Source organism: Rattus norvegicus, chromosome 20, assembly GCF_036323735.1.
Source record: "Rattus norvegicus strain BN/NHsdMcwi chromosome 20, GRCr8, whole genome shotgun sequence".
NCBI classification, from domain to species: Eukaryota; Metazoa; Chordata; class Mammalia; order Rodentia; family Muridae; genus Rattus; species Rattus norvegicus.
Genome location: NC_086038.1, coordinates 52,051,470 through 52,066,491, shown reverse-complemented (window position 1 = coordinate 52,066,491; position 15,022 = coordinate 52,051,470).

Here is a 15,022-nt window from a genome sequence, read left to right as displayed (position 1 = left end):
ATATTCATCAAAGGAAAAATCCACCAAGATGAACTCTCAATCCTAAATATCTATACCCAAATACAAGGGCACCTACATACGTAAAAGAAACCTTACTAAAGCTCAAAACACACATTGCACCTCACACAATAATAGTGGGAGATTTCAACACCCCACTCTCATCAATGGACAGATCATGGAAACAGAAATTAAACAGTGATGTCGACAGACTAAGAGAAGTCATGAGCCAAATGGACTTAACGGATATTTATAGAACATTCTATCCTAAAGCAAAAGGATATACCTTCTTCTCAGCTCCTCATGGTACTTTCTCCAAAATTGACCATATAATTGGTCAAAAAACGGGCCTCAACAGGTACAGAAAGATAGAAATAATCCCATGCGTGCTATCGGACCACCACGGCCTAAAACTGGTCTTCAATAACAATAAGGGAAGAATGCCCACATATACGTGGAAATTGAACAATGCTCTGCTCAATGATAACCTGGTCAAGGAAGAAATAAAGAAAGAAATTAAAAACTTTTTAGAATTTAATGAAAATGAAGATACAACATACTCAAACTTATGGGACACAATGAAAGCTGTGCTAAGAGGAAAACTCATAGTGCTGAGTGCCTGCAGAAAGAAACAGGAAAGAGCATATGTCAGCAGCTTGACAGCACACCTAAAAGCTCTAGAACAAAAAGAAGCAAATACACCCAGGAGGAGTAGAAGGCAGGAAATAATCAAACTCAGAGCTGAAATCAACCAAGTAGAAACAAAAAGGACCATAGAAAGAATCAACAGGACCAAAAGTTGGTTCTTTGAGAAAATCAACAAGATAGATAAACCCTTAGCCAGACTAACGAGAGGACACAGAGAGTGCGTCCAAATTAACAAAATCAGAAATGAAAAGGGAGACATAACTACAGATTCAGAGGAAATTCAAAAAATCATCAGATCTTACTATAAAAACCTATATTCAACAAAATTTGAAAATCTTCAGGAAATGGACAATTTCCTAGACAGATACCAGGTATCAAAGTTAATTCAGGAACAGATAAACCAGTTAAACAACCCCATAACTCCTAAGGAAATAGAAGCAGTCATTAAAGGTCTCCCAACCAAAAAGAGCCCAGGTCCAGATGGGTTTAGTGCAGAATTCTATCAAACCTTCATAGAAGACCTCATACCAATATTATCCAAACTATTCCACAAAATTGAAACAGATGGAGCCCTACCGAATTCCTTCTACGAATCTACAATTACTCTGATACCTAAACCACACAAAGACACAACAAAGAAAGAGAACTTCAGACCAATTTCCCTTATGAATATCGACGCAAAAATACTCAATAAAATTCTGGCAAACCGTATTCAAGAGCACATCAAAACAATCATCCACCATGATCAAGTAGGCTTCATCCCAGGCATGCAGGGATGGTTTAATATACGGAAAACCATCAACGTGATCCATTATATAAACAAACTGAAAGAACAGAACCACATGATCATTTCATTAGATGCTGAGAAAGCATTTGACAAAATTCAACACCCCTTCATGATAAAAGTCCTGGAAAGAATAGGAATTCAAGGCCCATACCTAAACATAGTAAAAGCCATATACAGCAAACCAGTTGCTAACATTAAACTAATTGGAGAGAAACTTGAAGCAATCCCACTAAAATCAGGGACTAGACAAGGCTGCCCACTCTCTCCCTACTTATTCAATATAGTTCTTGAAGTTCTAGCCAGAGCAATCAGACAACAAAAGGAGATCAAAGGGATACAGATCGGAAAAGAAGAGGTCAAAATATCACTATTTGCAGATGACATGATAGTATATTTAAGTGATCCCAAAAGTTCCACCAGAGAACTATAAAGCTGATAAACAACTTCAGCAAAGTGGCTGGGTATAAAATTAACTCAAATAAATCAGTTGCCTTCCTCTATACAAAAGAGAAGCAAGCCGAGAAAGAAATTAGGGAAACGACACCCTTCATAATAGACCCAAATAATATAAAGTACCTCGGTGTGACTTTAACCAAGCAAGTAAAAGATCTGTACAATAAGAACTTCAAGACACTGAAGAAAGAAATTGAAGAAGACCTCAGAAGATGGAAAGATCTCCCATGCTCATGGATTGGCAGGATTAATATAGTAAAAATGGCCATTTTACCAAAAGCAATCTACAGATTCAATGCAATCCCCATCAAAATACCAATCCAATTCTTCAAAGAGTTAGACAGAACAATTTGCAAATTCATCTGGAATAACAAAAAACCCAGGATAGCTAAAGCTATCCTCAACAATAAAAGGACTTCAGGGGGAATCACTATCCCTGAACTCAAGCAGTATTACAGAGCAATAGTGATAAAAACTGCATGGTATTGGTACAGAGACAGACAGATAGACCAATGGAATAGAATTGAAGACCCAGAAATGAACCCACACACCTATGGTCACTTGATTTTTGACAAAGGAGCCAAAACCATCCAATGGAAAAAAGATAGCATTTTCAGCAAATGGTGCTGGTTCAACTGGAGGGCAACATGTAGAAGAATGCAGATCGATCCATCCTTATCACCCTGTACAAAGCTTAAGTCGAAGTGGATCAAGGACCTCCACATCAAACCAGACACACTCAAACTAATAGAAGAAAAACTAGGGAAGCATCTGGAACACATGGGCACTGGAAAAAATTTCCTGAACAAAACACCAATGGCTTATGCTCTAAGATCAAGAATTGACAAATGGGATCTCATAAAACTGCAAAGCTTCTGTAAGGCAAAGGACACTGTGGTTAGGACAAAACGGCAACCAACAGATTGGGAAAAGATCTTTACCAACCCTACAACAGATAGAGGCCTTATATCCAAAATATACAAAGAACTCAAGAAGTTAGACCGCAGGGAAACAAATAACCCTATTAAAAAATGGGGTTCAGAGCTAAACAAAGAATTCACAGCTGAGGAATGCCGAATGGCTGAGAAACACCTAAAGAAATGTTCAACATCTTTAGTCATAAGGGAAATGCAAATCAAAACAACCCTGAGATTTCACCTCACACCAGTGCGATTGGCTAAGATCAAAAACTCAGGTGACAGCAGATGCTGGCGAGGTTGTGGAGAAAGAGGAACACTCCTCCATTGTTGGTGGGATTGCAGACTGGTAAAACCATTCTGGAAATCAGTCTGGAGGTTCCTCAGAAAATTGGACATTGAACTGCCTGAGGATCCAGCTATACCTCTCTTGGGCATATACCCAAAAGATGCCTCAACATATAAAAGAGACACGTGCTCCACTATGTTCATCGCAGCCTTATTTATAATAGCCAGAAAATGGAAAGAACCCAGATGCCCTTCAACAGAGGAATGGATACAGAAAATGTGGTACATCTACACAATGGAATACTACTCAGCTATCAAAAACAACGAGTTTATGAAATTCGTAGGCAAATGGTTGGAACTGGAAAATATCATCCTGAGTGAACTAACCCAATCACAGAAAGACATACATGGTATGCACTCATTGATAAGTGGCTATTAGCCCAAATGCTTGAATTACCCTAGATCCCTAGAACAAACGAAACTCAAGACGGATGATCAAAATGTGAATGCTTCACTCCTTCTTTAAATGAGGAAAAAGAATACCCTTGGCAGGGAAGGGAGAGGCAAAGATTAAAACAGAGACTGAAGGAACACCCATTCAGAGCCTGTCCCACATTTGGCCCATACATATACAGCCACCCAATTGGACTAGATGGATGAAGCAAAGAAGTGCAGACCGACAGGAGCCGGATGTAGATCGCTCTTGAGAGACACAGCCAGAATACAGCAAATACAGAGGCGAATGCCAGCAGCAAACCACTGAACTGAGAATAGGTCCCCTATTGAAGGAATCAGAGAAAGAACTGGAAGAGCTTGAAGGGGCTCGAGACCCCAAAAGTACAACAATGCCAAGCAACCAGAGCTTCCAGGGACTAAGCCACTACCTAAAGACTATACATGGACTGACCCTGGACTCTGACCCCATAGGTAGCAATGAATATCCTAGTAAGAGCACCAGTGGAAGGGGAAGCCCTGGGTCCTGCTAAGACTGAACCCCCAGTGAACTAGTCTATGGGGGGAGGGCGGCAATGGGGGGAGGGTTGGGAGGGGAACACCCATAAGGAAGGGGAGGGGGGAGGGGGATGTTTGCCCGGAAACCGGGAAAGGGAATAACACTCGAAATGTATATAAGAAATACTCAAGTTAATAAAAAAAAAAATCTCCTATGCCAATGAAATTATTGCAGAACTCTTCAAATTCGTCCCAAGCAGATTCTAAGGATAAGGACAGCAAAACACCTTATTCCTTGCCAAGATAATCTCTATCCCAGTTGATAATTTATTTTTCCTTCTCAATCCTCTTGAGTTGGGATAGTCCACATTGCTTTCAGTACAATCATCAACTGAGTCCCTACTATGATGGCTCATTTAAGATCCACTTAGAGCGTTAAGCTGATTTCCTAGTTCACGGTCTTAAAAGTTCTAAAGACTCTCACTATCAAACAAAGAACATCATGGCCAGGTATGTCATAGCAATATCTGACACCTGATAACAACTTCTATCTTGGTAATTATCTGCTGTGACAAAGCATTATTACCAAGGCAATCTAACCAAAATATGTTACTGGATTATAGATCCCGAGAGTGAGTCCATGAAAAGGGCAGCACACAGGCAGATATGGTACTGGATCAATAGTTGAGAGCTTACATTGAACCCAAGAGCAGACAGAGACAGAGCTGTTTGAGAATGACATCAGCTTGTGAAACCTACCTCCACCCTATGACTCAGCTCTTTGAACAAGGCAACACATTCTAATCTCTCTCAGTTTCTCAAACTGAGTGAGGACCAATTCAAGCCTATGAGCCTACAGAAGGCATTCTTGTCCATAAGGACAAGTGTGGTGCTGATTGAACGTGATGACTTTTTGTTTGTTGTTTTTTAAAGAGAGGACACAATGTTGATTTGTAGGTAAGGCAATTGTCAGTAGGAAAGGGAGATAGATATAGGAGGAGTTGAAGGAAGGTGACAAAGTTGAACAAAATACAATGTTTGAAAGTGTCACAGTTAAAAACATCATTCATTCATTTTATTGTAATTCAGTACAATAAGTGAACACTGTGATCCCAGCTCAGCTGGGTTCTGAAATCAATGAACAATAGGAGCTTACTGTTCCAGGCATTCTGTGAAGACATAGGAAGAGATACGGTGCTAGCTCACTTCAGACTGGTAAATGATCATGGTGCATCAAGGGTAGCTATTGTTTCAAGTTCCTATTGGTGCAAGATATAAAGTCAAAGAAAATTGTGTTATAATTTTTATACATATATTTAATACAACATTATGTTTTTTTTTTTAGTTAATCAAATTTGGCTTTATTTTTTTCTCAATTCAGAACTGGATCGATTCCCATAAGTTGTGAGTCAGCCACAAAGGCAGCAGTCTATACATTTAGGCTTCATTGCCTGTCTCAGCTCATACATCATTTCTGATTTCTGGCCTTTAGAGCATTATGTTGATTCCTCCACAGCACTTCATTCTCATGTTTTTCTCTCTTAGATATCTTCCAGAGTGTTCCTTTTCAAGGCATTTTAGTGATGATTAGTTTTCAATTCAAAAATATTCTTTTATAATGGATTCTTCCTTAGAACATTGGCAGGAACATTGCTTACTCTTGAATAACATAAGATTTGTGTCATTTTAATGTTAGACGTCTTCAATGCCATTCATTACAAGCACCAATAATGTCTAAAAGCACCAATTGAAGCATTATAAATGGCACTATAAGTAGTAGATTCACAGCCATAGTTTAGTGTAGTGAAAAAGTATACATACACAGCAAACAATTTTCATGCAATATTTTCTAAGTATTTGACGTGCAATTTCTAATTAAGAAATGCAAATCTCCCGTTTGAAAATTTCCATTCTGCTTGCAATTTATCTGATTAATTTTTCCAAGCTGTATTATTACAATCATACCCTAGAATTTAAGTGAAAATTATTTATCTTATTAAAAGGTCTGCATTAGGAATTCCATGTTTAACTTATTACACAAACACTGATGTTTATTTTAAACATATGTAAATGGATCATTGAAACCATTCACAATAGTCAAAATAAGAAACAAGTGATTTTTTTAATAAATATTATCACTGTAGAAATAACTTATGCTAATGTGTTTTGTTTTTACAGAGTCCAGAAGACAATCTGAGGTGGTCTAAGGAGATAATAATAGTCATTAGTAGTTCACAAGGTTGACCTAACCAAAGGTAACATTTGGCAGCAGCTACTGTGTTTGTCCCATCTCATCGTGTCAATCATATTACATATATACCTATACTTATTTGATAGACTGAAGAGTACCTAACAAGTACTGACTGAGTTCAAGCATACTTATTTCAACCATACTTTATGCAGCATAGTTGTCACATAACAAATTCAATATACATGCAAAGAATAAAAGTCACTTTTCAAAACTAAGACATTATTATTGTTCTAAGACATAAGGTAAAGTTTTGTGACCAGTAGAAACAGATTCAGTCACTAGAAAGAAGACTCAGGGAAATCATGCATATTTTGAGTTTTGTTTGTTTGTTTGTTTTTTGTTTGATGAAACATAAGAATAAATGGCAAGATACGGTAGGGCTGAGTCATCATATCAAAGATAATCCTGGTCAGTCTGTCAATGTTAGGCTGTTGAGACAACACCAGAACAGAGGGAACGTCATTAAAAATTGCTGTGCAAAAGGAAACTGTTCCCAGTCCCGTTAGCTACCCACCAGCTATTGAAACACTTCTTTCTCTCCCCCTATCAGAAGAGCCTTGTCGAAGCATGGGTTGGTACATAAAGCCTTACTTATTCTTGCTTGTGTACTAACTTTCTCATTATACTGAGACATTCCAAGGTCAGCAGTGCCTGGTCCAATTTTGATCAATGATTGTAATTGTGAGTCTATTCACATAGTGTTCAATATATGGTTGATAGTGATAATAATTTTCATTGCTTTTCTCATAACCAAAATGTATTCTCTTTCTATAAAAAGATAAAAATTAGTTCAATATCTCAAGCTGCGTAGTGCACATATTCAACCCCAACTTTCTTTCAGTAGTTTTGCCAGATGGCTAATTTGTAAAAGAGCTCCTGCTTTTACTGTGTTTTACTGACTCCCTTTTCCTTTTACTATAACTGATGGGCTTAAAAATAGATGAGTTCTTTTTGTTCACTTTATTTAACTAGTCATTAAATTTTACTTATAAGTGAAGAATCTGGTTGTAGGATTAATGCTTCAATTACTCTCCCCAAGTGGGATTATTAAATGCGTGTGAGGTGCACACTGGGTTATAGACATAGATCCCTTTCCTATATGTTTTGCATATTAAAAGACAAGCACATTTGAGGTCATGTCCTAATTGGGTCAGAAAATCAAAGAAAAGAAATAATTTAGATGGGTCCCCTCAGAGGTTTCAAAGTCTTAGGGGATAACAACTCCAGTTTGTTCTTTTCAGTAGTAGCAAAGTGAAAGACAATCCAGAGTACAGTATTGATTTGTATAATACGAATTTGCAGCTTAAGAACTATCATGTAGAAAGAAGAATAATTTGTTGCAAATGCTGCAGAAGAGCGGTACTTCATGTGCAGCCAGTATGAGGGTTACATGATCATATAGATCAAACAGGGAGATTATGTCCAGAGAAAGTAGTACGTCTAGACACTCTGAACCTTTCCAGAAAGCCACCACTGTTGAATATGCTACTATCTCCTAAATTTTCACACTGAACTTTTGTGCTGAGTGGCCACAAAGCTAAGTACCTCATTTAATCCATGTAGGAAGACAAGTGGCACCTTTATGATGAGCTAAAATATGTTGTTTTAATTAATAAATTTATTTTTGAGATTATACTTTCATCGTTTTAATTATACCTTTACAACATAATTACATATACAAATGCATAATTATATGTTCATGGGTTTCATATATATTAGTAGGACATATTCCTAAATACTTAGCTCCAGCCATCTGGGATTGTAAAGAAATAGTATCTATATTTCAGAGCTGGCCTTTGATAGTAACCGATTGGAGCATTCTTCTATGCTTACTTGCATTCCCTAAAGTTGTCTATGTAGGGTTGAGGTCATGTAGTCATGTTTATGACTGTTGTTCTTATTCAGCACAGATTTAGGCTGTCTTATTGATGAGACTTTATGGATGTAGCTTTTTATATTCCTAGGAAACCTAATCTCTCAACAAATTTCCTGATCCCTTGACTCTATGAACCCTTCCAACACCTCTTATCCAATATTCCCGGAGACATTGGTGCAGGAATTGTTCTGTAGTTTTATTTAATGAGAATCCATAGCTCTCCATTTTGATTGGTTTTAGATTTCTATAGGGTTTTTCATTAATTGTAGAAACGTTTTCTTGATTAACCAATCAAAAGAACCATGTACCTACCAGTATAAGGACAAATGTTTACAGTGTACTTAGGAAATAAAGTGGTGGTTCAAGGTTCGTCTCTAAAACCCATGGCTTCACTAGCCTGGGGTAGCTACCTAGGTTTGTAATACCAGGCATGATTTCTTTATTGTTACATTTATTTTAAGTTCAGTTAGAGAGCTGTTGGTTACCTTAATGGTAAGCACACCAATACTGTACCCTTAAGGTTATTGTGCAATTTTGGCCTTGCTATGGTTCATAGGTGTTCTAGTTGGATAGGAATATTGATTGCTTACCTCCTAAAGATAAATATATGATCTCCCTCATGTGAGACCTGACATCAGAAACTATCTACAAATCTTCAGAGGTTGGTAAGCATCCTGGAGTAAGTACAGATAGTAGTAAAGCTAAAAGGAAAAAAACATTTCTGGGTTAGGGTATTGGAGAATAAATTGAAAGAATAGTTAGGCATAAGAGAACCTATTGAGGAAAGGGGAAAGTGAGAGCCTCTAATTAGGGATGGGGGAGGGGGATGTATATAGGTGGGAAGAGAGTAAAACAACAAGAATGACATCTGAAAAAATTATCAGTGATCATGTTATTATCTACCCAAAACAACTAACACACACACACACACACACACACACACACACACACACACACACACACATACACATTTAACTAAAAATTTCTCAACCGGTATAACATTGCTCCCTCCAATTGCTGGAGACATTCTAAGAAAAATTGCCCACCAGGCCTGAGAAACCTTCTATTGTGATGTTGGTTAGCATTTAATAAGAGACTCCTGAAACATGCAGGATACTGCTATTGTCCTTCTTCTGTCTGTGTTGCAGAAGACACTATGCACTTCAGGCAGGTTCCAGAGGTTCTTGGGCTGAACTTGAATGCTTTTTCCTTGAAGACTGGATTTTACCTTTCTTACTTCTTAATTTCTCTACTTAATGAATTACTTAAAATTTTCAGTTTTGCTTTGAGTTTAGTCACTGTCCAATTCTGGAATAATGAAATTTTACTATTGATCTGATTATTTTCCCCTGACGAAGCACATTTATTATTATTGCTATTTATTGTTATTGTTATTTACTATTTCAGTGTTCATTTCAATATTTTCAGATGTACTTTCCTTTTGTTTAGGTTATTCATACACACATATATTTCTTTATTTTGAGACCATCCATGATAATATTCATAAATTCATAAAATATTCAAAACCCTGTTGTCTTAAATTCATACATTTTCTTGTCATTACCCCATGGTTGGCTTCTGTTTTGATTCTTGGATGATTAGATTTTAAAAATGTAAAGTTTCTCCTAGACAGTTTCTTGAGGTTAGCTTTCATAGAGTATACTGTGAATCATTTTTGCTAATATTCCATGAATATTAGGAAGGAATTTTAAGTTAGCTTGTATTTGTTGTAATATCTTATTTTGTTGTATAGATTCTGCTGCCTTCTTCTGTTAGGTTTTTATATGCCCTTGGTGATTTACTATTGGTTTTATCAGTCTCCTAAAAACAGGGTATTTAAGTCTCTAGCTGAAATTTATGGTGGTTTTCCATAGCCATAAATATATTACTTACTGTGTTTTTCAAATTTTAATCATGTATTTCTATTCTTTTATTGGATAATCTTTATTTACATTTCAAATGTTATTCCCTTTCCCAGTTTCCTGTCAATAAGTTCCCTGTCCCATGCCCCTCTCCCTTCTTCAACAAGGATGTTCCTCCTCTCCAACCACACCCCTTCCTGTCTCTCCGCCCTGACATTATCCCTACACTGGGGGTCCAGTCTTGGCAGGACGAAGGGCTTCTTCTCCCATTAGTGCCCAAAAAGGTCATCCTCTGCTACATATGCAGCTGGAGCCATGAGTCAGTCCATGTGTACACCTTGGGTAGTGGTTTAGTCCCTGGAAGCTCTAGTTGGTTGGTATTGTTGTTCTTATGGGGTTGCCAGCCCCTTCAGCACCTTCAATCCTTTCTCTAACTCTTCTAACTGCGATCCCATTCCCAGATCAATGGTTTGCTGCTAACATTTGCCCCTGTGTTTGTCCCTCTCTCGCTGAGCCTCTAGCAGAAAGCCTTATCAGGCTCCTGTCAGCATGTACTTCTTGGCATCAACAATATTGTTCAGTTTTGGTGGCTGTATATATATATATATATATATATATATATATATATATATATATATATATATATATATGTATGTATGTATGTATGTATATAGATGATACAGATATAGATATAGATATAGAAGTAGATATAGATATAGAAGTAGATATAGATATAGATATAGATACAGATACAGATACAGATACAGATACAGATACAGATACAGATACAGATACAGATACAGATATAGATATAGATATAGATATATGGGATGTATCCTCAGGTGGGGCAGACACTGAATGACCATTCCTTCAGTCTCTGCTCCAAACTTTGACTTCATATTTGTTCCCACTTCTAAGAAGGACTGAAGCATCGACACTTCGGTCATCCTTCTCCTTGAGCTTCATGTAGTCTGTGGATTGTATCTGGGGTAATCTGAGCTTTTGGGCTAATATTCATTTATCACTGAGTGCAAACCATGTGTGGATTTTGTGTGTGTGTGTGTTTTCCCTTTGTTATTCAGTTACCTCACTCAAGATGGTATTTTCTAATTCCATCCATTTGCCTATGGATTTCATGAAATTGTTGTTTTTAATAGCTGAGTAGTACTCCATTGTAAATGTAATTGTAAATGTACCACACTTTCTGTAACCATTCCTCTGTTAAAGGGAATCTGGGTTCTTTCCAGCTTCTGGCTATTATAAATAAGGCTGCTATGAACATAGTGGAGCATGTGTCCTTGTTATATGTTGGGGCATCTTTTAGGTATATGCCCAGGAGTGGTATAGCTGGGTCCTCAGGTAGTACTATGGCCAATTTTCTGAGGAACCCACAGAATGATTTCTAGAGTAGATATACCAGCTTGCAATCCCAACAACAATGGAGGAATGTTCCTATTTTTCCAGTTTCTCTCTGTTGTCACCTGAGTTTTTGATCTTATCCATTCTGACTGGCATGAGGAGGAATCTCAGGGTTCTTTTGATTTGCACTTCCCTGATGGCTAAGGATGTTGAACATTTCTTTAGGTGCTTTTTGGTCAGTCAGTAATTCTCAGCTGAGAATTCTTTGTTTAGCACTGTATCCTACTGTTAATAGGGTTATTGGGCTCTTTGGAGTCTAACTTCTTGAGTTCTTACAGAAGCTTTGTAGTTTTATGAGGCTCCATTGGTTGATTCTTGATCTTAGAGCATAAATCATTGATGTTTTGTTCAGGAAATTTTTCAGTGTCCGTGTGTTCAAGGCTCTTCCCCAGTTTTTTTCTATTAGTCTGAGCATATCTGGTTTGATGTGGAGGTCCTTGATCCACTTGGAATTAAGCTTTTTACAGGATGATAAGAATGGATCTGTTTGCATTCCTCTACATGCTGACCTTGAGTTGAACCAGCCCCATTTGTTGAAAATGCTATCTTATTTTCTACTGGATGTTTAGCTCCTTTTTTCAAAGATCAAGTGACCACCGGTGTGTGAGCTTGTTTCTGGGTCCTCAATACTATTGTATTGATCTATCTGCCTGTCTCTGTAGCAATATCATACAGTTTTTATCACTATTGTTTTGTAATATTGCTTGAGGTCAACGATGGTGATTTCCCCTGAAGTGATTTTATTATTAAGGATGGTTTTTGCTCTGCTGAGTTTTTTGTTACTCCAAATAAATTTGCAAATTGCTATTTCTAACTCTACAAAGAAGTAAGTTGGAAATTTGATGGGGATTGCATTGAATCTGTAGATTGCTTTTGGCAATTTTTACTATATTAATTCTGCCAATCCATGAGCATGGGAGGTCTTTCTTCTAAGATCTTCTTCAATTTCTTTCTTCAGAGTCTTGAAGATCTTGTCATACAGATCTTTCACTTGCTTAGAGTCACATCGAGGTATTTTATGTTATATGTGACTATTGTGAAGGGTGTCATTTCCCTAGTTTCTTTTTCAGGCTGTTTATCCTTTGAGTAGAGAAGGCTGCTGATGTGTTTGACTTAATTTTATACCCAGACACTTTGCTGTGAAGTCATTTATCAGGTTTAGTAGTTCTCTGGTCGAACTTTTGGGGTCACTTAAGTATACTATGATACCATCAGCAAATATTGATATTTTTGACATCTTCCTTGCCCATTTGTATCCCTTTGACCTCCTTTCCTTGACTGCTTGCTCTGGCTAGGACTTCAAGCATTATATTCAATAAGTAGAAAGAAAGTGGCCAGCCTTGTCTAGTCCCTGATTTTAGTGGGATTGCTTCAAGTTTCTCTCCATTTAGTTTGATGTTGGCTACTGTTTTGCTGTATATTGCTTTTACTATGTTTAGGTATGGGCCTTGAATTGCTGTTATTTCTAAGTCTTTTAACATGAAGGGGTGCTGAATATTGTCAAATGCTTTCTCAGCATGTAATGAGATGATCATATTTTTTTTTCCTTTGAATTTGTTTACATAGTGGACTAAGTTGACGGAGTTCCTTGTATTGAACAATCCTTGCATCCCTTGGATGAAGCCTACTTGATCATGATGGATGATTGTTTTGATGTGTTCTTGAATTCAATTTGCAAGAATTTTATTGAATATTTTTGCATCAATATTCATAAAGGAATTTGGTCTGAAATTCTCTTTATTTGTTGGATTTTTACGTGGTTTAGGTACAAGTGTAATTGTGGCTTCATAGAAGGAATCAGGTACTGATCCTTCTGTTCATATTTTGTGGAATGGTTTAGATAGTATTGGTATGAGGTCTTCTATGAATGTTTGATAGAATTCTGCACTAAACCCATCTAGTCCTGGGCATTTTTTGACTGGGAGACTTTGAATAACTGCTTCTATTTCTTTAGGAGTTATGGAACTGTTTAGATGTTTTATATGATTCTGATTTAACTTTGGTACCTGATGTCTGTCTAGAAAACTGTCCATTTTCCTCTAGATGTTCCAGTTTTCTTGAATATAGGCTTTTGTAGTAAGATCTGATATTTTTAATTTCCTCAAATTCTGTTGTTATGTCTCCCTTTTCATGTCTCATTTTGTTAATTTGCCTACACTCTCTGTGCCCTCTGGTTAATCTGGCTAAAGTTTTATTTATCTTGTTGATTTTCTCAAAGAACCAGGTCCTGGTTTTTTTTCTTCTTTGTATAGTTCTTTTCTTTTTACTTGGTTGATTTCAGCCCTATATTTGATGATTTCCTTCTGTCTACTCCTCTTGAGTGCATTTGTTTCATTTTGTTCTAGAGCTTTTAGGTATTCCATCAAGCTGCTCATGTATGTTCTCTCCAGTTTCTTTTTGGAGGCACTAAGCTATGAGTTTTCCTCCTTACCACTGCTTTCATTGAGTTCCATAAGTTTGGGATGTTGTGCCTTTATTTTCATTAAATTCTAAAAGTCTTTAATTTCTTTCTTTATTTGTTCCTTGACCAAGTTATCAAGTAGAGAATTGTTCAACTTCCATGTATATATGGGCTTTCTGTCATTTTTCTTGTTGTTGAAGACCAGCCTTATCCATGGTGATCTGATAGGATGCATTAGATTATTTCAACCTTCTTGTATTTGTTGATGCCTGTTTTGTGACCAATTTTATGGTCAATTTTGGAGAAGGTACCATGAGGTGCTGAGAAGGCATATTGTTCTGTTTTAGGATGAATTGTTCTATAGATATCTGTTAAATCCATTTGAGTCCTAACTTCTCTTAGTTTCTATGTGTCTGTTTAGTTTCTGTTTCCATGGTCTGTCCATTATTGAGAGTGAGGTATTAAAAATTCCCACTATTATCATTTGAGGTGCAATGCGTATTTTGAACTTTAGTAAAGTTTCTTTTATGAATGTAGGTGCCCTTGCCATTTGGGGCATAGACATTCAGGATTCAGAGTAAATCTTGGTGGATTTTTCTTTTGATGAATATGACGTGTCCTTCCTTTTCTTTTTTGATAACTTTTAGTTGAAAGTCAATTTTATTCAATATTGGAATGGTTACTCCAGCTTGTTTCTTGGGACTATTTGCTTGGGAAATTGTTTTCCAGCCTTTTACTCTGAGGTAGGGTCTGTCTTTGTCACTGAAGTGTGTTTCCTGTATGCAGCAAAATGCTGGGTCCTCTTTACCTATCCAGCCTGTTTATGCCTTTTTTATTGGGGAATTGATTCCATTGATGTTAAGAGACATTAAGAAATAGTGCTTGTTGTTTCCTGTTATTTTTGTTTTTAGAGGTAGAATTACACTTGTGTGGCTTTATTCTTTTGGGTTCATTGCAAGGATATTACTTTCTTGCTTTTTGTAGAGTGTAGCTTTCCTCCTGTTTTGGAGCTTCCATTATCCTTTGTAGGACTGGATTTGTGGAAATATATTGTGTAAATTTGGTTTTGCTATGGAATATCTTGGTTGAGAGTTTTGCTGGATATCATAGCCTGGGCTGGCATTTATGTTCTCTGAGTGTCTGTATGACATCTGCCCAGGATCTGCTGGCTT